The 25,805-nt window shown below is 34.7% G+C and overlaps 1 pseudogene; it reads left to right on the forward strand.

Annotated features, from left to right (window-relative positions):
* The window catches only part of LOC115504846, a 65,703-nt pseudogene that overhangs the window by 16,550 nt on the left and 23,348 nt on the right, over positions 1–25,805 (forward strand).

The raw sequence follows: 25,805 nt of genomic DNA on the forward strand, positions 1-25,805 counted from the left end.
TTATATCTTCTCTTAACTCTAACATTTTTATCCATGAAGGTATTTTTAGCTGACTAACAAAAGACACAAACAGAAATGGCTTAACCAATGTGCCAAGTTATTATCTGATAGATTTAGAGTCATTCCACTGTTAGATCATTTAACATATCCAATATCAGAAAATCCTAAATTATTTTTTTTTCACTCTGCCTTTCTTATTAAGCTTTGTCTTAGCTCAGGCTACCATCATAAAATACCAGAGACTAAGTGGCTTAAAAAAAACATTTATTTCTGGGTCACCTGGAGGTTCAGTCGGTTAGGCCACCTACTTTGGCTCAGGTTATGATCTCACCATACATGGGCTCGAGCCCCACATCAGGCTCTGTGTTGACAGCTTGGAACCTGAAGCCTGCTTTGAATTCTGTGTCTCCCTCTCTCTGTGACCTTCCCCCACTTGCTCTCTCTCTCTCTCTCTCTCTCAAAAAAAAATAAATAAAAATAAACATTAAAAACAAATTAAAAATAACCTTTATATTTCACAGTTCTGGAAACTGGAAGTCCAAAATGCCTGCTGATTCAGTTCCCAATGAGAGCTCTCTTCCTGGCCTGCAAATGTCTACCTCCTCACTATGTCTGTCTCCTCACACAACTTTTCCTCAGTGTAAGTCAGTGGAGAGAGAGAGAGAAAGAGCTCTGGTTTCTTCCTTTTCTTACAAGGATACAAAGCTATCATGGGAGCCCCACCTATCACATCTAAACTGAATTATTCTCCCAAAGTGCCCACATCCAAATACCATCACACTCACAGGTAGGGCTTCAACAAGTGAATTTGGAGGATAATGTTCAGTCCGTAACAAATCTACTGCTTCTCAATGTCTCCAGATGTCCGCCAGTAATTTCTGGCTGTCAAATGCATGTATAATATTGTCAAGTAGGAGTAAAAGAAGCTTTTCTACATTAGCATCTCTCTTTTTTTCAATGTTTATTTATTTTGAAAGAGAGAGAGAGCACATGAGCAGGAGGAGGGGCAGAGAGAAAGGGAGAGAAAGAGAATCCCAAGCAGGGGTTTGAGGCAGGGCTCGAACTCATGAAAAGTGAGATTATGACCTGAGCAGAAATCAAGTGTTGGACGCTTAACCAACTCAGCCACCCAGGCTCCCCTTAGCATCTCTTTTTATCAGAGAAAACCTTACTCAGATGTATTTCATCTAATTTCTTGTTGGCCAATATTTTGCCACATCTTTTTCTGTAAAATTTCATCCAGTATAGCTGGCGGAATTACCATGATTGATTTAGATAAATTAAGAATCACTGCCTACGTTTGCTCATTTTTCTCTGAAGCACAACTTAATTGGGTTTATATCACTAAGAGATATGGTAGGGGAAATGGATTATTTTTAGGTAAGTAATATTACCTAACATAGTCACTGAATGCCTGAATAGTTTTGGGAAGTCACTTAATTCTTCTCTGCCTCAATTTGCAAATTAATTATGAGTTGTATTAATTATCTGTTGATACATAAAGGGTACCCCAAAATTCAGTAGCTTAAAACAATAAACACCTGGAGTCTCACAGTTTCTGAAGGTCAGATGGGGATGGTGGTTCAGAGTCTCATGAGGTGGAAATCAATCCATTAGCTAACTGCTGTCAACTGGAGACTCAGCTGAGCTGATTGATGTAGTTTTCAGTAGGGCTTACATCCTTTCTGGTGCCAACTGGAGATGTCAAGGTCTCCCCATGAAGATCCACCAAGAATGATACATATTTTATTCATGAAAGCTTTACCAACTTCCCTCAAATAATGCCATAAAAACACAAATTTTATCTGGAGCTGAAGAGAACATTTTCCTAAAGGGAAAGTATTCGTAGAAGAATCTCTCACAAATTATGTGTCTGCAAAGAATTGACAAATCTGATCCTTGAAAGAATATTCTGTCTTGAAAACATTACGTATCATTTGGACTCCTTTCTCCTCACTCCCCTAAACTTTCTCCCTCAGGATTACCAAAATACTTTTACTAATTTCATTTCAAATAGCCTGAAAAGACAAAATTTGCATTCAGTGAATGTATTCAGACTTCACTAGAAAATATAGATTTTCATGAAAAAAGAAAGAGAACATAAAGGAGAAGAAAAAGCATACTCATCATTAGGATCTATGGTGAGAATAAATTATTTACTCTTCTTGTTCAGATAAGTGTTTAGATTTATAGCACTAATAAATATTTTACAAAGGTTTAGACATTGCTAAAACAGTAGAAGCCTTCCCAGAGAGAGGAAAGTATTTAAGTTATTTGGCTATTACCATTAGATATCATGACTCTATGTTCCCTTAATAGCAAAAGAGTCAATCAGTTAGCTATAGTGTACGTCCAATGACTAGAAAGTAGTGTGCCTTTTAAAACCAGTGAGTTAATTCGATTATCTCTGTATTTTGGTTTATATATAGTCATAGTGGAATTGTAGGTACAGAAAGATTCAAATTAAGGATGTTTTAATTTATTTATTAATATTCACACCAGGATGTCTCATATACAATTGTATTTTCTGTCTGCACTGCTAATTTCTGAGTTTAGGAATTTTTTTTATAGAGCTTTTAATTATTCAAGTCAGATAAAAATAGAAGTTATCTTTACAAAACTAGTATGTTATTTTTATAACATTATCTCAGTGAAATTATTACCTATGTCATTGTTGTGTAATAATTGAATCCAACACAATTTAGGAAAACTAAAACTTAATTTTTGTCTTAATAATCATTAACTTTATCAATAATATCATCTAAGTAGTTATTTTGCCCCATTTTCTTGTAAGAGAAATAGCCTTATAAATGAGAGTATTTTTGAACACAGTGTTTTTATGATCAGTGTTTATTTTACTCATTGTAGCTATTATTATAATGTAATAATACCTATTATGATATAATAGCTGTATCTCACACACTATGCCTATTAACACTGCATAATACTTTTCTTGATAGATCTCACTAGATTTAGATAATATTTTAGATGATAATCAATGTTAATAAGATTTCTTAATTTACGTATACATGGTTCAAACTGTTAGGAAAATTAGTGAACTTTTTGGCATTCATCATTCAATAAGTTTCTTACAGTGTCACTGTGCATCATTTCTTCTCTTCTAGGGAGAGACACACTCTTGTGGCTTATTAATATAATATATTCTTTGAAATAAGTTAGCATATATGTGTTACACTAGAATAGCACATCTCTCCAGTTTCCAGTTGAGACTTTTACAAAAATAAATGGAATCATTATGTGCTTTTGAAACATATTAAGATCTTTGGTAACATTTAGAGATTTGTTATCTTAATTTCATTCTATTTAGGCTATTTAAAACTACTTTATATTCCCTAGATAAACAGAGGAAAATAGTTTCTTTTTTCTTTTTTCTCTCTAAAGAAAGAAAATAAAACTATTTCGCATTTGAGGGCTTGTGTTTCTAACCACCATGTGGTAACTGAGACTGGCACATCCCTTCTCCTTTAAATAGTCAATAAAATACATAATAAACATTTTTAAATACTAGAAAACAGGAAGCACAGGAAACTGATCCATGGAAGAAGAGAAATGAAGTAGGTGAGCTCTTCACTGGTCTGGCTTGTTGCCTGGAGAGAGTTTCCGTGTTATAAAAAACAATGGGGGACCTCAAACAGAGTTTGGCGGACTTGCCGAGTTGAGGAGATGGAGGTCATTAAAGCTTAGATGGGAACTACCTTTTTGATGAGAAGCTTCGGAACTCAGGAGTGAGAGGGCACAGTGGTGGAGAGGAAGAGGCTACAGCAATAGAGGAAACTCCGATCTGTGTAATTGTCCACTTGAGTCTTGAGCAGACTTCTGAACTATGCATGGTGGGGAAGAATTTAACCTCAGCCACGGAAGGAACCACAGAAGATGAATACGTAAATTAAACCATGTATACGTAAACAGGATAATCCTGAAAGCTCACACAAACTGGTGACTAGTTCATGCTCCAGTCAGCTGGATGGAAAAACCTCCTAAAATATGCGATGCCTCATAGAATGTTCAAAGTGGTTTTGTTTCACTACTGCTGTAAAATCAGGCTCCAACTAAAGGCTGCTTTGGACCTGCCCTAACAAAGCTTAAAAACAGATCTCTGAAGAATCAAGTGGATGAAAAGTAAACTAACTATACTTTAATAAAGTTCAATGATGTTTTCAGAAATCTAACAAAATTTAGCACCAACCAGAGTAAAATCCACAATGTATGGCATCCACTCATCCAAAGGAACAATAAAATAGACCCATAACCAAGATAAACATCAATCAGCAGAAATGGACATAGAAAAAGCCCAGATTGTAGAAAAGACAGACACAGATATAATAAACCTATTGTAAGTATGGCCCATATGTTTAAGAAAGTAAAAGAAAACATGAATGTGATGAGCAGAAAAAAAGTACTACAGTGGTGAAAAATACAATATCTGAAATGAAAAATACACTGAACGGGGATGGCAGCAGATTAAACACCACAGAAGAAAAGATTACTTAAAGGGTACTACAAAAGAACCTGACCAAATACATCACAGGTATGTCAGGCAGAGAAAGACAGAAAGCACATGTTTTCATTCATATGTGGATTCTGAGAAACTCAACAGAAGACCAGGGGGGAGGTGGAGGGGGAAAATTACAGAGAGGGAAGGAGGCAAACCATAAGAGACTCTTAAATACTGAGAACAAACTGAGGGTTGATGGGGGGTGCGAGGGAGGGGAAAGTGGGTGATGGGCATTGAGGAGGGCACCTGTTGGGATGAGCACTGGGTGTTGTATGGAAAGCAATTTGACAATAAATTTCATAAAAATAAATAAATAAATAAATAAATAAATAAATAAATAAATGTAACTTTGAAAAATAAATAAATCACAGGTATGTAATAAACTACAAAAAACGAAAAAGGGAAAAGTGGGCAGAACAGCAATGAATTATGTGTTAACATCAGTTGCTCTGGCATCACATAATCAGAATCCCAGAAGATGAGAGAGAGGGGATAGGAGAGAGGAAAATCTATTTGAATTAATAATGTATATATTGTTTGAAGAAAAATTGATATATTTCTGATAAAAACATTGGCCCACTCAATTTCACATTGCTACTCTAACAGTCACAAACCTTAAGATGATACAAATTTGTTATCTAAAATTTCTAGAGATCTGAATTCTGATGTGGGGCTGTGCTAATATCACGGTGTCAAAAGTATCACACTCCTTTCTGGAGGCTCTAGGGGAAAATCACTTTTCTTGTCTTTTCCATTGTCTGGAAGCTGCCTGCATTCCTTGCCCGGTGAGCCCTTTCAGCTTCAAAGCCAATGATGCTCAATCCAATCTTTTTCACACTGCATCACCCTAACACTGACTCTTCTGTTTCCAGCTTCCACTTTTAAGAACCCTTATAAGTTCTGTCAAAAATCCAGAAATAGCAAATTTTAAACCACCAAATTAATAAATAGTATTTAATAAGAATTTATTGTGCATATAAGAACAGTCCTCAAAATGGGAGCTTTCAAAAGATAAAAACTGTTATGAAGCTTAGAGACATGAATTTATAGGATGGCTTCAAAAAGTGCAAATGAGGAAGTTGTTTGATCTCTACATGATTGATTATTCCAATGGAGATTCCCAGATGGCAGGGGATTGGTCAAAAGTGATTATTCTACACCATTTTTAGGAAAATGACAAGTTTCTCTTATGATTATCAGAGGCATTTATAAGAAATAACCTAAGTAAAGTTTCACAAAGTAAGCTTATGTTTATAAAATAAGCTAGATTTCCTTTTGCTTAAATTGTTTTGTCTGCTCAGAGAATTCTCAAGTCCAATCTCCATTTCATACTTAATTTAACATTACATTGGGCCCTCCTGATTATCTCTAATAATCTCTCTCTCTTAAAGTTAGATTATTAGCAAACTTAATTCCATCTTCAACCTTAATTTCCCTTTTGCATGTAACATACATCTTAGCATTTTCTGTGGATTTGGACTTGGACATCTTGGGAGCCCATTATTCGACCTATCACACCTATTGATGGATTCAATAAGTTTAACATACCTCAGGCAGAAAGAGCATGAACAAAACCACATGAAGATACATCATAATCAAATTAATAAAATCAGAGAAAAAAAACTAAAAGGCAACTATAAATTTAGGGCATGGAACACTGTAAATAATGTTGCCTCTAACTCAAACATAAGAAAAATATTATATATATTATAATTATATATATTATATATATTTATAAATATTATATATATATAATTATATATATAAAGTTAGCTGACAGTGGACTTCAGAAGACAACAAAACACCCTGACTTCCAAAGAAGGAGAAGTTTCTGAAATAGTGACAAGTACATTTCAATTGTGCCAAGGTAAGGGAGAAAGTGGAAGGCAGCCATCTTGAAAGCAAATTGGAAAAAAGTCAGCAAACATATTAAAGACTATGTTAATGCCAAGGTTGAGTTGCCATGAGAATTAGCAAAATCCTTGAGTATCAAATACAAGTTGAGAATCCCAAACAGTCACACAGTTCTTTTCTTTGTGATTCTACTGAGTCCTCATGAAAAAGACAGTGGATAATGCAGGAGTTCATGGAGAGCCTCCCTCAGTGACACAAATGTTCAGTAGGTGATTGGCTGTTGCTAGGGAATGAGCACAAAGCCCCACACGTATAACTGTGACCTTTTCTCCTAAGAAGTAAAATTTAAACTGTGGTGGGAGAAGCTTCAAATTGTCTTTCAGAACCCAGAAGAGGGAAAAAAAAAATCAATTGATACTATAAGATGAGTAAAAACAAAGCTCTTCAGTTTTTATAGAAGGGCAACTCTCTGGCACCCAGGATAAAATCAAACTTCTTTGGAAGCTCGGAGGAAGAAAGAAAATCAAATGTTTATTCTGGAGAAGAGACAACAAAGGATCTTAGGCAAAATATCCTATACCTAAACCAAACAGGGGTCTTCTATTCCTATAAGAGAAGCAGGAATCTCTTGCCCAGAATCAAATAGAAACAGAATAAAGAGTTTGACTACCATGGACTGGAGGAGGGCGAAGGGTAAAAATAATGTCAAGAAGGAATTTGGACTCCACCTAAGATTGTAACTGTACCATGACAACAGAGAATTCCCCTGCCCTTACCACAAGCTTTGCACCAAGTAATCACGCAACAGTTACCTACCCCTGGAGGAGGGCCAACTGCATGAAGAGAAACCCCACGTGTGGTACAGGTGAACAGTAACAGCTGAAAGCAAAAGCAGCAAAATGGAGAGAAAAACCTCAGGACCCCACCCCCCACTCTAAAGACAAGAAATAGCTAATAGAGGACATTGGAATATGTGCTGTACTGAAGGTAATGATAGTAACAACACAATATAAACTCAGCTCAGGGGCACCTGGGTGGTTCAGTTGGTTAAGCATCCATCTCTTGATTTTGGCTCAGGTCATGATCTCAGTTTGTGGGATTGAGCCTCACATCAGGCTCTGCACTGACAGCATGAGTCTGCTTGGGATTCTCTCTCTCTCCTTCTCTCTGCCCTTCCCCCAACTCGCTTGTTTCTCAAAATAAATAAACAGTAAAAACAAAGAAAGCTCAACTTCTGATTATATTGACTCAATCATCACCCAAACAACCTGACAGAAATACTCATATCCAAGCATAAAGATTATGTACCTCAACTGAGGTCCCAAATGTAATATGGTAAATATGACAAGTTAAAGAAGTATATTGTAAGCATCAGGACAACCAATATAGATGATATACTTGTTAATCATTTAAAAATAAATGTTTATAATATATACCTACAAATATAAAAGTGTTATAAGATTAAATGTATTTGTAATAAATAAATGGTTAAGAACTCATACATTTTATGAAGTTACCCTCTATGAAAATTACCCTCCAGATCTAGAATTTTTAAGTTTTTCTCTAAATTAGATTTTATTATTATAGAATACAACTCAACTCACTTGTTCCTACTGGCAAATGTAAAATATGTATATTTACATAACATTAACTATAAAAATAACTATACTTATAAAGCTACTCATGTTATCATTATATTATATTTTGATTATTTAAATTGATTAGAGCCCAGATTTTGAAATCACTACTTACACATCTTTTTAATTTCAATACTTAAAAACAATGAAAAATGATATAAAAACACATTTGTTGAGTGATCAATCATTTTGAGTTAGAAATCTAGCTACTTGAAAAACATAGTTCACAGTTATATTCATTTTTTGCCCTTAAGATAATCTAGTTAAACTTTAAAAGCACGTTCTTTTTATTAATGGAAATGAGACAGACAACCTTTTGACTAGAGAGCTTGACAAAGGGCAAAATGGCTAGGCTTTATGGAAATCAAGTCTTAAAATTAAATTCAAACAACACAGAAAAAGAGGAGCCATTCAGCACCTATATTGGGATATATGAATAGTGAGGTGGGGCACTTAAAACATTTAAAATGGTCTCATTTAGTCTGTCATGACCTTAGTACTATCGCTGCTCTTTTCAAATGGGCCATGTTACAAACATTTCAAGATCTGACAGTCCATGGATTTCTGTTTAGTGTTAGATGAAAGTTGCACAAATTATACAGTCTGTCTACTTTGATCTAATTGGGCAGATCAGGTGTAAACAGTTCTACCCTGTAGACAGAGCATCTCCGAAGATAAAACTGAATTAATTTTCTCATTGTTAAATAAAAATGTTTACAAAGATGTTTCATAGACATATAGAAATAAGAATACTAGACCAATTATTTTTACACTCTGTGAAAAGTGAAAGCACAAAAGGGATATATTGACTCTTACTTGTAAACTATTCTTATAGATCACATAATCATAAATACTTCAGTGAAAAATAAATTATCCATCATAATTAGGAAGGCTCATTTGTTCTTCAGATGGCAAATTCCAATGATTCTTTAAGTACATAACTTACATAACTTTAGTTTCTTAACTAACCGAGCTCTAAAAGTCAGTGGCTAATATAATTAAGGTTCTTTTCCCTCGTGCAAAGTCTAATGTATTGTTCTTGATTTGCTTGTGGCATTTTACACAGTCATTCAGTGACCCATATTCCCTCCAACTGGGGCTTTGCTATCACCTAGAATTTCAGAGCCTTCTGCTAAGGCTAGACACTCTGCATTAGCCAAAAGATAGGCAATGAAACATGGCAGAAATTACAGAAGGTTTGTATGCGCCAGGCTCCAACATTCCTTATATTCACATTTTATAGCCCAAAACTTAGCAAAGTAGGCTTGCAAATGTAATGTGGCTACGTATATAGGAAAAAAAAGAGGAAAGAGATCTTGTGAGCACTCAGTAATCTGGGTGACATATTACAGTAATTTCTGATCTGAAATAGAGTTTATTGAATCTTCTTCCTATCTTGTTACTTCAGGTTCCAGGAATGATTAGTTCATTAATTTAACAAGAAGTCACTCAACAAATATTTATTAAGCGACTTCTAGTACTTGTAATGCTTATCAACTGTCCTACGTATATAGAGTAATGAGCCACCTGGTTTGCTTGGCACTGATGAGATTTCTTGGGTCTTTCAGTGCTAAAATTGGAATGATTATAGGCAAACCAGGGAGATCAGTGTTCTAAAAAACGAATATTAGTTAAATTATCATTAAAGACAATTTCTGCAGTATTCCACACTTTTACTGTAAAATGTTAGACAATGCAGATAAAATGAAAATCTGCATATAGCCCAGTGTTAATGTTTTGGCACTCTGTATATATGGACTCATGAAACACATACAAGTTTCCATCTAATAGTTTTATCTATAGAATTTGGTTATACTTAAAATTAGCGTGTGTCACTAACATTATTTCAGTGGCTTCATAGCATCTTAATGAATGAATGCATAGTTATTTATTGTATTAGCTTTTTATCGTCAGACATTGATTTCAGTTTTTGAGCTACAAACTCTGAACCATGCTGGTATATACATTTTAGACATCTTGTCAAACAAACTATGGTGAGTTATCTTGTGGCATATATTCCACATGTAACTGTTATTGGGAGAATTGTACAGGGTCAGGAGCAGCAGCGGTAGCAGGATTTGCCATTCCATTCTGACTAACACGTAGCATTCTACCTCAGGTTGTCAGGTTTTCAATCCACTTGATTGAGGCAGCTCCAGTTACTTCTTTAATATATCAGGGGCTAGGGTCCTTGCCTAGGACCTGCCACTCTATGGCATATTAGACCCTCAGTCTCCAATCCTACTAAACCACCCAATATTCTATAAAAATGATTGACAATCAGTGGAGCCTAAGTCTTGTGGGTTTCAGGTCCTGACTGATCTCATTGGGAGGGTAACAGCCTGTGCTCTGAGAGGCTAGCTTAGCAGATCAGTCTCAGAAAAGTTCATCTTTTTATTTCCTTTTTACATATGGGTCAGAGCTTCCATATACCACTAGCACTACACTATATATATATATATATATATATATATATATATATATATATATAATGGGTTTATTTGCAGAAAGTGTTACTAGTAATAAATCAGTAGAGCACACAAATTCCCACATTTTCATAATGCTGCAGGTGATCTGTAGGGGCCAGGATTAGTAAGTATCCCAACAGAGAGAGACTCTGCTCCATAATAATCTACATGAATGTACTGAGGGGAGTAGAAAAGATTCAGAATCATAGCAATGGAAGTCCTTGTTCCAAGGAGTAACCTCGTGAGTAATGGGCATTCTCCTAAACTCGGCAACTGGAATCAGCCTGCTCTCCTCTTGATTCACCTCAAACCTGCTGAACCATTTCTCTGCTAAGCTACTAAAAAGGGACTAAAAATGAACAACCAAAATTATCTTGATTGTCTCTCCTCCCTCTCAAGATGTCTAATAATTTAGGTAACATCAGCAATGTCATTGATTAAATGACAGAATATGTCTTTCAAATAGTTTGCATGTAAGACCTTTTTGCAGATATTTTGTCACCTTTTATAATCTTCATTGCACTTGTTGAAGAGAATGGAATTTGACTCTGATGCTGTATTTGCAATGCTTACACAGGCTGAAATAGCTGGAAAAAGTCACTTTATGAACAGTTTGCTCAATTCCAAGAAGAATACACTTGAGGGGTGGGGATGAACAGTGAGTCTCTAGAACCATAGTGATATTAAAAAAAACCCTGTTATTTTCTTGCAAAACTATTAAGAAAAAAGCAAAGGAGCTGTGTGTTGAGAGAACCTGAGGGAATGAAGACTTTCTAATTCATGATGTCGGCCGCTTCCTTTGCCACTACCATTCTGGTCTTGTGTCTTGTCATCTTTTGTTACAAACAAAAACCAAAATACAAAACAAGACCAAAAAAAAAAAAAAATCGGTGTGTACAAATAAAAGGAAAAATAAGAGATGGGAAATTATTTTTTATATTATAAATAGAGACTTAGAAGTTGACAAAATTATAGAAAAATTAGAAAAAAATTTTTAAAAATTAAAGTGGCATTTATTCTGAAAGCATTAGTCTTCTGATAAGGACTAAAGTTTAATTTAAAAAAATAGGAATATCAGCATGAAATGTAAGATTAATTTAAAGACCTAAAGTTAAAGAACTTAACAATCAGATAAAATGTGAAATCTCAGTATTGAAAAATTCATGTTAAAAGACATAAGTTTAGGGACACTTGGGTGGCTCAGTCGGTTAAGCATCCAACTCTTGGTTTCAGCTCAGGTCATGATCTTTCAGTTCGTGAGTTTGATCCCCAGATGGGGCTCTGTGCTGACAGTGAGGACCCTGTTTAGGATATTCTCTCTTTCTCTCTCCTGCTTGTGCTCTCTCTCTCAAAATAAATAAACTTTAAAAAAGACATAAGTTTAAGAGTTTTATGCCAACTTGTGATTATTTTATAAAAATAAATTTGATTAGTATATGTACAGGTAATGAAATAGGAATAGGTAAGATATGAAATACTATATATACTTATGGAGCTTTCCCTTCCAAATAAACCTTTCTTTTGAGAGTCTACTCATGTCCCTAAAATTAGAAGAGATTTCCACCAGCCACAGTCAAGTTAGATCCCATTTTGGGTGTGTTGTTAATAAATGCATAATTAGATAAGGGGAGGGAATAAAGAATAGGAAAAACAAACATGGGGCACTTACACATGGCATATGAGTAGCAAATTGCATGGGGTAATCTGTCTTCTCCTAGAGGAAATTACAGTGCTTAAGTGTAAGTGTAAGAATAAAATTACAAGAAAAAGAAGAAGAAGAAGAAGAAGAAGAAGAAGAAGAAGAAGAAGAAGAAGAAGAAAGAGAAGAAGAAGAAGGGGAAGAAGGAGGTGGGAGAGAAGGAAGAGGTGGAGGGGGAGGAAGAGGAGAAGGAGGAGGAGAAGAAGAAGAAGAAAAACAACAAAAGATGTTTGCATTTTAATGATTATTCTTCAAATTCAGTGAACCTGATGATGAAACTGAGAGTTTGTACAAATGCAGATTTCAGGCCCACGGAATAAAGATTTCAATCAGTTAATATGGTTGCTGCCCGAGAATCTTCATTTGGTTATTCTCCCAAAGTTAATCTAAAGTTTATTTTTTTTTTTTTTTTTTTTTTTTTTTTTTTTTTTTTTTTTTGGGACAGAGAGAGACAGAGCATGAACGGGGGAGGGGCAGAGAGAGAGGGAGACACAGAATCGGAAACAGGCTCCAGGCTCTGAGCCATCAGCCCAGAGCCTGACGCGGGGCTCGAACTCACGGACCACGAGATCGTGACCTGGCTGAAGTCGGACGCTTAACCGACTGCGCCACCCAGGCGCCCCAAAAGTTTAAAAGATAGTACTCTGTACCATTGAGCCTGCAATTCCAGAGAATTCCATTCCTCTATTTATCAAGCAAAAATGGAAGGTCTTATAGTATTTTTTAAATGTATCTTCAATAACCATAATTTTAAAAAAATGTTCACTGCAATTGATACTAGATGGAAGAACAGTGGGAATTTCTCCCAACATCAGGATAATAGGAACAATATTTTATTGGTTAATTTAATTATTAACAGATATGGGAATTATTAAGGGTTAATAATTACAAGGTTAATGAGTAAATTCAAATTAAATTTCCAGGGGCACCTGGTTGGTTCAGTCAGTTAAGTGTTCATCTCTCGATTTTGGTTCAGGTCATGATCCCAGGGTCATGGGATGAAGCCCTGTGTTGGGTTCTGTGCTGAGCGCTGAGTCTGCTTGGGGTTCTCTTTCTCCCCGTCTCTATGCTCCTCGCCTGCTCTCTTTTTCTCTTAAAATAAATAAATAAACATTAAAAAATAAATTTCCTATTTAAAACAATTAATAAATGTAAGATCCTACAAGGATACACACACATAAGCATCATGGTCTCAAGATCAAGTGTTGCATAACAACAACAAAAACAACAAAATCAACATAGAGACTTGCAAAAGTCTAGAATTATTACTAACAAGAGTAGCCAGGACTGAATATTGTGGTATAAAGATACGAAATAAATACAATTAATCTAACAAGGAAGTATTTTTGTCCCTCCTTGGCTAATACCCATATCTGAGTGTCTCTAAGGTAAATTACACTACAGCTTTTACCCTTATGTATATGTATCAAATCACTTGTATTAAAAACATTAAAATCCCCATAGTGCCTGGGTGGCTCAGTCGGTTGAGTGTCCAACTCTTGATTTTAGCTCAGGTCGTGATACTAAGGTTATTGGACTGAGCCTCACTTCAGGCTCTACATTGAGCTTAGAGCCTGCTTTAGATTCTCTCTCTCTCTCTCTCTCTCTCTCTCTCTCTGTCTCTCACCCTATGTCTCTCTCTCTCCCTCTTCCCCCTCCCCCACTTGTGTTCTCTTTGTCTAAAAAGTGTAATAATAATGATAAGTACAATTACATTAAAAAAGGCATCAAGATCCCCATTCTTTCAAGGTATTTGCTACTGAAAATTGTGTGACTATTGGCTTCAATTTTAATATTAAGTGTATCTGAATTAAAAACTGTGCCTTCAGGGGTGCCTGGGTGGCTCAGTTGGTTAAGTATCTGACTTCAACTCAGGTCATAATCTCCTGGCTGGTGGGTTTTGGCCCCTGCATTAGGCTTTGTGCTAACAGCATGGAGCCGGGAGCCTGCTTTGGATTCACTCTCTCTCTCTCTCTCTCTCTCTCTCTCTCTCTCTCTCTCTCTCTCTCTCCCTCCCTCATTCCCTCACAAATAAACATTACAAAGTTGAAAAACTGTGATTTCATAATTTCTTCCATATCCCATGACCTCACCCCTTACAAGTGATATCAAGGAAAATCTCAAAAATCATAAATCACACCCATTTTGGGCTACCAAAGATTTCCAGGGAAGGACCTTTTTTATAAACTAGATGTATGTACTCAATCAGTATTTGCAGATTTAAATGAAATAAGACCAGATACCTATATTTTTCTTGTCCCACACTTCATTCTCTCATTATTATTGTAAACCCTCTGAGTTGTGAAAAGACTTACTTGAACTTTCAAAAATAATTTAATTTGGAAACCAGAAGAACTTTTAATACCTGCACTACAAATTTTCTGGGTGAGCAAAAGAGTGAATTATATAGTATATTTGTTCCAAAGGCTGCTCATTAAACTGCTCTGCCCTATCCTATTTAAAGTTGAGCTATCTAAATCAAAAGTTGAGAAGCATTTGAGTTTTTTATGAAACTTTATATTTTACTGCATCTAGTGGTTTTAAATATAATAACTGCTATTGGCAGTTCCTTTTGAACTATTCATAGAGCCATAGATTCATTATCATCCTGAAGCTAGAGTAAGAATCTGCAATTGGAAAAATAAAAAAAATAAACAGTCAGGCTAAAAGAAGAAATGTGGTACAGTTGAAAAGCACAGTAGAGAGAGAATATAAAGACTATTCTAGGCTTTATTTATTTACCCCATGAAAGTGGATAAACATTTTAATGAAAATACCATTGCTTAGTATATATTTCTATTCTGACTGTTTTGGAAATTTATCATATAAAATTAATAGACAAATCACCATGCTTTTTTTAAAAAAATGAGAATAATATAAATATACACTCAAATCCTCTTAAGCTCAATACTATGCTTCCATTTTGGATGACACATTACCTTAGTGATAGTCACTGTTTTTGGTAATTTAGCACAACAGTTTAAAAATATGAGCTTTCAAAACTGTTTATCAATAATAGCCATAGGGTTTCTGTCACACCTCATTTATATATCCTGAATAAATGCTCTAAGCAAATGGCACTTAAATTTATAAATACGGACCAATGTCAAATTGCTTAAGTAGCTGTTTCCTGTTGATATTTCTAAAAGAGGTGTTTTTGTTTGTTTGTTTGTTGTTTTTTGTTGTTGTTGTTTTCCCCAGAGCCTATTTGCCTATTTGAAGCATGAGACACATAAAGAAATAAAATCTACTGTTTGGAAATTGCAGAAAAACATCTTTCCTCCTCCTCCTCCCCCTCCTCCTCTTCCTCCTCCTCTTCTTTCTTTCTTTCTTTCTTTCTTTCTTTCTTTCTTTCTTTCTTTCTTTCTTTCTTTCTTTCTTTCTTCTTTTTAAATTTTGTCTCTCATGTCCATCCAGCGATGACTTTTCTGTGGCTGGCTGTGGCAGTTACACAAGGGTGTCAAAGAACCAAGAACTGTCTACCTTTCTGCTTTGTGATAATTAAGCTCTGACAGTTATTCTCCTGCTTCAAGTGACCGTGGCACCTCCAGGCTTCATGTCCATAGTCCAGTCCTTAGGAAGGTAGGGCACATCCCTTCCTTTAAAAAAATGCTTCCTGGAAGTTACTCACATCAATTCTGCTTACCAAAAATTGGCCAGAACATTGTCACATGACTACATCCAGCTTCTAAGAACGCAAAGGCATGGATTTTATTTGGGGCAGTCATGTGCTCAGATAGAATTCTGGGATTTTAGAAGAGAACAGAGATTACGAACAGTTAGCTATCTCTGCCACAGCCTGTCTATTTAGATACCCATCAATCCCTGCTCTTACTTTCACAAGGAAGATACTCATCCAGTTACCACGTCCAGTTTAAAGTTCACGATCTCAGGATTATATTTGGCTTCCTCTGCAATAAGGTATAACTCCTTATGGTCTTGTGATCTACATAATAAAGGATATGTCATTTGTCCCTAATACAGAGAAAGAGAATAACTGTACTTGCAAAGATCTATTTGGAAGAGAGGAATATAAGAAACACAGAGCAGTTAGTTGTCCAATGACCTTATCAAATTTCATTGAGCTGAAATAGTAAAGGTCCCTTTCTATGTCAATGGAAGAAGTTCTTTGATTAGCCCATATGGCACAGCCTGCTCCTTTTCTGGGAAGAAATCCCTTCACAAACATCTTCCAGGGACCATGACTCTTATTTATGGGAAGGTCTCCATTCCCCAGTAACTCCATGGCTGAATTTGAGGTAGACATTGAGTGGTCTGCCTGTCTCTGTAGCCACAAAACCTTTATGACTTATATCCTCCTGGTATATTTTTGAGATCTCAAGAGTTTCTTCAGGGATTGAACAGTTACAGAATATTTCAGGTTAGATTGATTGTCTCAGTGGCAATAAATTCCCACAAAATTAATAGGCTTCAACTTACTTGCTTGTAGTCAGTTTTATAAATAAGCAACCAACAAAAATGGCTGTACAGATGTGAAGATGGAAAACGTGGTCTTTTACTTACTGCACTCTGTGCTATTCCCACTACCACCAACACCTGATTGGTAGCTCTTTTGAGGCCATCTAAAGTAAAAAAGTAAAACGTAAAATGGTCTTTGCTGCTATGCTGGCTCCTGCTGTCTGCTTTAGAACTCTTATGAAGGTGCTTAAAAAATTTCTAAGGCATCATTATGTTAATGTTGCCACTATGAGCTACTGATTATTATTGTTTCTAATTGGAATATGGATAATTTTAAAACACCAACACTCAGATCGTAGACCAGTGACCATTCTATCCTGTGTAAATATGTTCTTTTCGTCTCTGCGTACAAACTGACTAGTGCTAGATTTTTACAAAAATGGAGTAGAAGCAGCCAACATTCAGACCATAGTACTGTGGTACTGACTGATCAAATATTTTTCTACAGGACAAAAACATATATCATGTTTCAGTTTACAATATTTAAGTCCTTGATACCTACTTAGTGAATGCCATTAATTTTTATTTAAGTGCAGCATTTTGTATGTAGAATACAATCATTCCTAATAACCTATGTCCAGGTATGGAATTCTATATGAATTAAGTTTAGATGTGGCTATGAATGAAAAAAATAAATAAGAAGTCAGATAACAGAAACTTAAACTGGTGAGGTGTAAGTCTCCCGGTTAAAAAATCAGAAGGTACCTTTCCAGGGCTGGTAGAACATAAGTCACCAGAGACTTAGGTTCTTGCCAGCTTGCCATTCTGGCATCCCCACGGTGTAACAGGTTTTTTTTTTTTTTCATGTTTCAGTTTTCAGTTTTAAAATTTTCATGCCTATATTTTCTTTTCAATTTTTAACATCGTTAAGTAAAGTACAAATAATTTTCCAGGAATCATTAGGTCAGTGTTTCTGCATCCCATGGAAAACCCAGGTGTTTCCAGAAGTAGCAATAATCCTGTCATTAGCCCTGGCAACTTAAGAGCTCAGGATAGTATAGGGTAGACAGACATGATTTGGCTCAAACAGTCTTAGAATGTATTATTGCCGAAATTCCACCTGCCAAGCTAGAGATATCAACCAATGCCCAGTATAAATTAGTCTCAGAGAGGCAAACTTACACATATTTTTTGTAAACTTTAAAATATCTTCTTCAGTCTTATTTCCATGGCAACCCCAAAATAAAAATTCCCTGAGGAAAGATCTCTAATGTTTAGAATGTCTGTAGGTCTTTTCTCATCTATTGATATTTCTCTCTAGCTGCATCACTAATTGCCATATTCTGTTCATTAAAAATCCCAAATCACTTAGATTTTATTTGGTAACTAGTGCAGAGGCTCTCCATGAGGATGTTAACACCACTTGAGATCATGTTAGAAGATTTAGGTGACCTTTTGTGGCTACCAGTATTGTGATACCATTATCATTATCCATAATGTGCTTGCAAGGGCCACGGATTCACTTCTCCTGAAGTTCTCAGGAGAATCATATAAATACATAGTCTATGTACGTAAAAAAAAAAAATTGTCTATAAGTATCTGATCCTAAATCCTAACTTCATTTAACTCATGAAAACACATGAGTTTGCACAATTTGCACATGAGTTTTGCACAGTTTTAATATCCACTGAGTTTTCTAGGAAGGCACATTGAAATAAGCTAGTTCATTGTTTGATTTGGATCTTTAGCAAAAGTTGTTTGCAATTTAGTAAAAAGGATCACATCATGGATAATACTTCACTTATAATAAAATGACAAATGAATCAAGCTATATCCCAAGCTATAATAATTTATATAAATATCATACTGTTTATATGTTTTCTGTGATTTGTTTCTTTTGTATAGTATTACAATATATAAGTATATAATAAATTAGTTTTTGTTCTTTTCTAGATAATCCTTTTGCTTGTTTCCAATGTTTTTGTTAAAGAAAAAAAACTCGGCTATATTTTTGGACATGTCTACTTGCTATAGTCTGAATATTTGTGTCACCCCAAACTTTATGTGTTGAAATCCTAACCCCTCAGGAAATTATATGAGGAAGTAGAATCTTTAGGATGTGATTGGGTCATGATGGGGGAGTCCTCATGAATGGGATTAGTGCCCTTATAAAAGAGTCCTGAAAGAATTCCCTCCTTACTTCCACTATGTGAAGTTACAACCAGAAGGTGTTGTGTATGACCCAAAAAAACATATAAACTCGCCAGAACCTGACCATACTGGCACCCTGATACTGAACTTCCAGCCTCCAGAACTGAAAGAAAAAAGTTCTGTTGTTTATAAGCTGTCCAGTCTATGGCATTTTTGTTATAACAGTTCATAGTCTTAGCCAAGTGCAAGACTCTATCAGATATTCACCTGAGTATGGACTTTCATTATGGTAAGTGCAGTTTGAGCAGGAATAGAACTAAAAATATTTGACCACTCTAATGTCATTGGCAGTGCTATATCGAATGGAAGACAGAAAACAACTTACTAGGCTGTAAAAATGTAGACCAACAGACTAATATTCATGGGTATGAATGTTTTAAAAACATTTTTTTTAAAGCTTACTTATTTATTTGTTTTTTGAGAGAGAGAGAGAGAGAGAGAGAGAGAGAACGCACAAGCAAGGGAGGGGCAGAGACAGAGGTAGAGACAGAATCCCAAGGAAGCTTTGCACTGTCGGTGTACTTTGTAGAATCAAATATTTCCTTTATGATATACATGTCTTATGTGTCACTTAAGAATTATTCTCCTATCATGAGATCATATTTTTCTATATTCTTTCCTCAAATTATTTTTTATGAATTATGTATGATCAAGGTTCACTTTTTCTTTATATGGAAAATTGGTGGTTCATGAGAATCTATTGTAACGTTCATCTTTTCCACATTTTTAAAGCTTATTTATTTATTTTCAGAAAGAGAAAGAGAAAGAGAAAGAGAAAGAGAAAGAGAAAGAGAAAGTGGGAAAGGGGCAGAGAGAGAGGGAGTGAGAGAATTCCAAGCAGGCATTGTGCCCAACGTGGGGCTCAATCTCACAAACTGAGATAATGACCTGAGCTAAATCCAAGAGTTAGACACTGAAACGACTGAGCCACCCAGGCACCCCCATCTTTTCCACACTTATTGGCAATGGAATCTTTATCATAAATCAACTTTGCATGTAAGTGTAGATCCAGTTGTTTGTTCTATAGTCTGTCCTGTTAATTAATTTTTAATATTCACACAAATATGATTTTCATTATATTTTCAAATATGATAAGGCACATCCCTATGTCTACCTTTATTCTTTTCAATTATCATTTTGGCTGGTTTTAGTCTTTGGTTTTATTATAAGTATATTAAAATCAGTTTATTATAAAACATCCCAATATGACTTACTTAATTGAAAATCTTTGGTGTATGTATATATATATATATATATGGGAAAATTTTATATTTCAATTATACCAAGAATTCTAGTTTATAAACATTTACCTTGGATTTCTCTAATTTCTTTAAATAAAGCTTTGAAATTCTCTCCAAAATGAAGTGAGATATACTTTCACTGAGAATTAATTATTTAAAATATAAATCCACTAAATTCAACACAGGCAGACTGAGGAAATGTGTGAGAAAGGTTAACAGATGAAGAGAGACTTAAGTTTCCAATCCTCTGGATACCGTGGGATACCTAGTCTCCTCTCCAATACTGTATTTGTGCAAGATGACTTGAAATGTTTCTATAAAATCATATATTACTTATAAGTAATATTTGTTTCATTTTTAAATAAAAACAAATATAAGTTTCTCCCCCATCAATAATGGATTTTCTGAAGCACTGTCTTGTGGACATGCAACCCATTTTGGACATCTCAGAATACAAAATGTAGACAACTGTTTTAGTTCCATTACTAAATTAATGGAACATATTTTCTGGCCACATGAGGAACTTAGATTATTTCTTACACATGTAGTGCTCTTTCATACTAAAATCTCTGCTTAAATATTTTCTTGGTCTTAACTGTCTCCTCTTGGTTTTTGTCTGAATTTCTACTCATTCTTGGTAAACATCTTAAAATGTCTTTTCCTATGACTCCCAGAAGTAGAATCAGAAGTGTTTTTTTGATTATATTATACACATATGATTTTATAATAGTTGTTTTTGATATGCCTATTTCCTTCATTAATTTGTCTATTTAATGATATCAGAAAATAGATAATATTAATATTATATTCCAAATACTTAACACAGTGCTTATAACCTATTAGAAATGATATTTTGTCTTAAATGGATACATTATATTCTTTTCAAATTTAAATTTTTTCTTAAGTAAATATTAACACTGCCAGAAAAATAAATTTATTTAATATATAAGACATCATAATTTTGCAGATAGTAATCATTAAATTTATCATATTTACATGTAATATAAATTTAGATGGATATTCAGTAGGGGAAAATTAAATTAAAATATACCAAATTTTATATGGGTATATAATAGCTTTAAGAATTATAAGTAATTAGCATCATAGCATCCCAAAAGGTTTTCATTGTTTATACCACTTAATTCTTAAAACATAAACTCTAATTATTTTCTTATACGTATTCCAGGCTTATGCACAGAATCACAAAACATTCACAATTGAAGGGAACATGGTGAGAACCTCTTTTTCCCCTCACATTGAGCAGATAACTGTCTTTAGAGAGAAAAATAGAAGATTGTTTCTTTTATGTAATTCATTTTTTTGGATCACTTTTAGATACACAGAAAAATTGATACAAAAGTACAGAGATTTCTCATTTTTTTCTCAGGATTTCCGTCTCTCTGCTTGCATTGCCATCTGTTCTTGCATGCTGTCTACTCTATCCATTAGAATCCTTGAAATATTAGTAACAGTTGTGTAAAATTTTTGGTCTGATAATTCCAACATCCCTGCCATGTCTGGTTCTGATGCTTTCTCTGTCCTTTCAAATTATGTTTTTTGCCTTTTGGTGTGCCTTGTAATTTTCTCTTGATAGCTGGCCATCATGTAAAAGGAAGTGCTGTAGATAGACCTCCAGTAATGTAATGGTAAGGTGTGGGGAGAGGCGAAGCTTTCAATAGTCCTATGATTAGATCTCAGGCTTTTCCTGAGTCTATATCTCCAGATTGTGAATTTCACAAGTGTTTTCTCAGTTTTATTTTTCTTCTCTTTTAGGTGGGAGAGGATGTCTAGAGCTAACTAGAATTGGGTATTTTCCTTCTCCCATGTGAAAGGCTAGGGTGGGCTGCAGTTGGATACCTCCCTTTTCCCAAGTCAATTAGGCTCTGCTAATCCCCCAGCCAGTTAGGCTCTGGTTAACTAGTTACCCCTGAAGACAGTCCTTTTTAAGAACAGAGTGGTCTGACATATTTCAAAATGGTCCCCTTTCCCACTTTCTGCTGGTAATTTTGAGGGGACCTCTCCTAGATATTTACCATGGGAACCCGGTGGATCTCCTTTACATAAATCTCACAGATTTGTGGGGCTTCTTATGACTGGGTCCTTGGAGATTTTAACTCTCAGAAAGAGTTGTTCACACTGAGCCTCCAACATTTCCTCAGTTACAGCGCAGGGTTTCCTGCCTTGGTTCCTGAAGTGATTTCTACTATTGAATCTCCGCTCTGGTAAGCCAACTCCTGCATTCTTCTGTCTGTCTCTTCAATCCTGGAGGCTACAGTTTGTCCTGTGTCTTCGCCACTCTTATGTATGGATCCTAGAAAAATTGATTTTTTTCATCTGTTCATTGACATTTTCCTTGTCAGTATGGAGTGGTGACTTACAACCTCCTTACACGTAGAACAGGAAATTTTTGTTTTGAATATGAGATTGCATTTTCTGTATGCTAAAAAGGAAATTTTACTTGGTTTTTAAGTTGAGGGTTAAAGAGTTAAGTATGTAGATTATATATTCTTCTGGGCCTAGTTTTAAAGCAAAATTATCCTCTAAACACTTAAAAACATATAAAAAATAGGGCACTATGAGAAAATATAGAATCATTTCCCCATCTGAAACAACCACTTTTGAAAGAATGTCCATAGATTGGTATAAGTCTCAAATTAATATTGTGTATTTCATTTTTTTAAGATATGACATGGATGGTTTGCAGATGTACGTATTTGACATTTTTAATAGTAATTCATGCACTTAACTATAAATCGAGTCGTCAAAGTTATTTTCCAAAGATACATATATCCAATTGTGTGCATTTACAGATCATAAATTAGTGTTTAAAATTATGAATGTTGTGTCATCCTGTTATCTGCAGTTTGTTAAAACATCATTTTAAATCATTTTAGCTCTCATTTGGAGATGCTTTTCCTTTATTTGCATTAGGTACTGTGCTTCATAATACCTTTGTTAAATTTAGAGAAAGTCTGACACCTGAGATTTTATTCTTAATTCTACCATTGATGTGGCCATCTTGTTCCTTTGTTTTCCATCAGTAAAAGAGGTAGATATATATTTGTAAAAGAAGGTAATGAGTTATACCATATAGATGCTCACTCATGTTCTGTGTTATATTATTTTCAAGCCCTTTGTCCCATCGTTTCCAAAGTGATAGCATATATTTAGAAAGGAAGGTAGAGAAAATTTTCATTGATGCAAAGTCAGTGTTCATATTAATGAGAACAACCCAATATTACTTCATGCGGGTATATAATTGTGGTATGGTATAGAGATATGTAGGGACTCATAACTGATAGGAACTGTTATGCTTTACATAAAGCTAAAATAAGAATTCAATGTTGTTCGTTTTGATTTGCTCCTATATTTTTGATTAATTATTTTTTAATTTTGAGATAATTGTAGATTCACAGGCAATTGTAAGAAATAATACAGAGATCCTATGTACTCTTTATTCAGTTTTCCCCAGTGATAACCTCTTGCAAAACTATAGGACAATATCACAACCAAGATATCATCATTGATCTGATTAAAATACAGAACATTTGCATTACCACAATAATTTTTCATATTGTCTTTTTATATTTTCTAACTTCTTACCTGATCTCCATCCCCTCCTTAAACCCTGCCAACCACAAACATGTTTATTTCTATAATTTTGTCATTTGAAATGCTATATAATAGAATAATACAGGATGTGACTTTGGGGATTGAATTTCTTACTCAGCAAAATTCTCTGGAGTTTCATCCAGATTGTTGCATATACCCATGGTTTGTACCTATTAGTACTTAGTGCATCTTAGCACTCCCTTACTGTAAGACAGGTGTTTTTTTTTTCTTTGTTTAAATAATTCTCTCTCTTTTTTTTCAATTTATATAAATAATCTCTTTCAAGACTTGGTTCCAAATTCCTTCCTGTAGATAATTAAGTCTTATTAACTTCCTGTCACTATAAACACTTCAATATTATATTCCCTAGGCATTTATATGGGATTTGTACAACATATTTTATTTTCATCAATAAATAAATGTGTTTGCTATTATTCCCTTGTCATTTTATATACTTTAGTAACTATATATAAAATTATGAAAGTAAATCATAACAATTAATAGTCACTGGGTACATATTATGATCAGTTTTTATGCTAAGCATTTCATATGCATATAACAATGCTCACAGGAACTCCTACGAAGTAGGTGCCATTATTAACCTATTTTACAGGTAATAAAACTAATGATTATCAAACACTCAACCCTTTAGACTCCAGACCTTCTATACTAGATTGTTTTGTGCTTTAGATGTACTTTTTTATTTAAGATATAATTGACATGAGACATGTTCAACATTGTTGATTTGATACATTTGTATAATGTAATATGACTACCACTGTAGCATTAGCTAACACCTCTGTCACATCACAAATCATAATGTTGCTTTTGTGGTGAAAGTATTTAAGATCTAGCCTCTAAAGGATCTGGATTGCTGGATCATATGCTAGTTCTAATTTTTATTTGAACACTAAAAGTTTTATTAAAACAGTAAAAGTTTTCTATAGTGGCTATACCATTTTAAATTCTCACTAGGAGTGCACAAGAATTTGCTTTTCTCCACATCTGTGTCAATATTAGTTATCTCTTGTCTTCTTGATGATAGACATTCTAACAGACATGAAGTGATATCTCACTGTGGTTTCGATTTGCACTTCCCAGATTATTAGTGATGTCAAGTATCTTTTCATGTGCCTTTTGGCCACTTGGAGGTTTTCTTTGAAAAAAACAAAACAAAACAAAAAAGTCAGCACTCTCTCAATGTTCCCTGACTTCAGCCAACAGAGGCTGGGGCTGGTTCCCAGGTTCCTTCTGGTTTCACAGCTTATACCAATAGGTCTGTCTGCCTATTACCCAATTCACAGGTAGGCTAGAAACCTCCTGGGTCCTTTGGTGGATGGTGCTGGATCCCACAACTGCCACACGGGCACTTTTGTTTGTGGCTGTGAGCCAAATTTCAGTTGTTAAAGGAAGGGGGAGCACAAAGGAGTGTTGCCTTATCTGCCATGATGCTGATGTCATGTCTTAATAGGACAGTGTGTTTAACTATTCATCTATTGAAGGACATCTGGGTTGTTTCCAGTTTTTGACTATTGTGAATAAAACTGCTATTAACATTTCTGTTCGATTTTTGTCTAGACATGTATTTTTATTTCTCTAGGATAAATGGCTAAGAGTGCAATTCCTGGATTACATGGTAGTTCTATGATGAATTATTTTTAAGAAGCTGCTAAACTGTTTTCCAAAGGGCTCTGTTTTACATTGCTAGTTGCAGTGTATGAGTAATCTAGTTTCTGTCCATTCTTATCAATGTTTGGTGTTGTCACTACTTTCTTAAGCCATTGTGATAGGTGTGTTAGTGATATCCCATTGTGTTTTTAATTTGCATTCTCTTACTGGCTAATGAAGTTGAGCATCTTTTCACATACTTATTTGCCATTGGAATACCTTCTTTGGAGAAACACTCTTTATTCTTTACCCATTTGCTAATTGGATTGTTTTTATTCTTGATTTTTGACAACTTCTTACATATTTTTGATAATAGTTTTTGTTGGACCTGTTGCTTGTACATATTTTTTCCCCAGTATGCTGTTTTCCTTTTTGTTGTCTTCTACTGTCTTTTACAGAGCAAATGTTTGGAAGTACGATATATCAGTTATTCCTTTAATAGATTATACTTTTGGCGTCACGTTTAACAACTCTATGTCT

Source organism: Lynx canadensis, chromosome F1 (assembly GCF_007474595.2).
Source record: "Lynx canadensis isolate LIC74 chromosome F1, mLynCan4.pri.v2, whole genome shotgun sequence".
NCBI lineage: Eukaryota > Metazoa > Chordata > Mammalia > Carnivora > Felidae > Lynx > Lynx canadensis.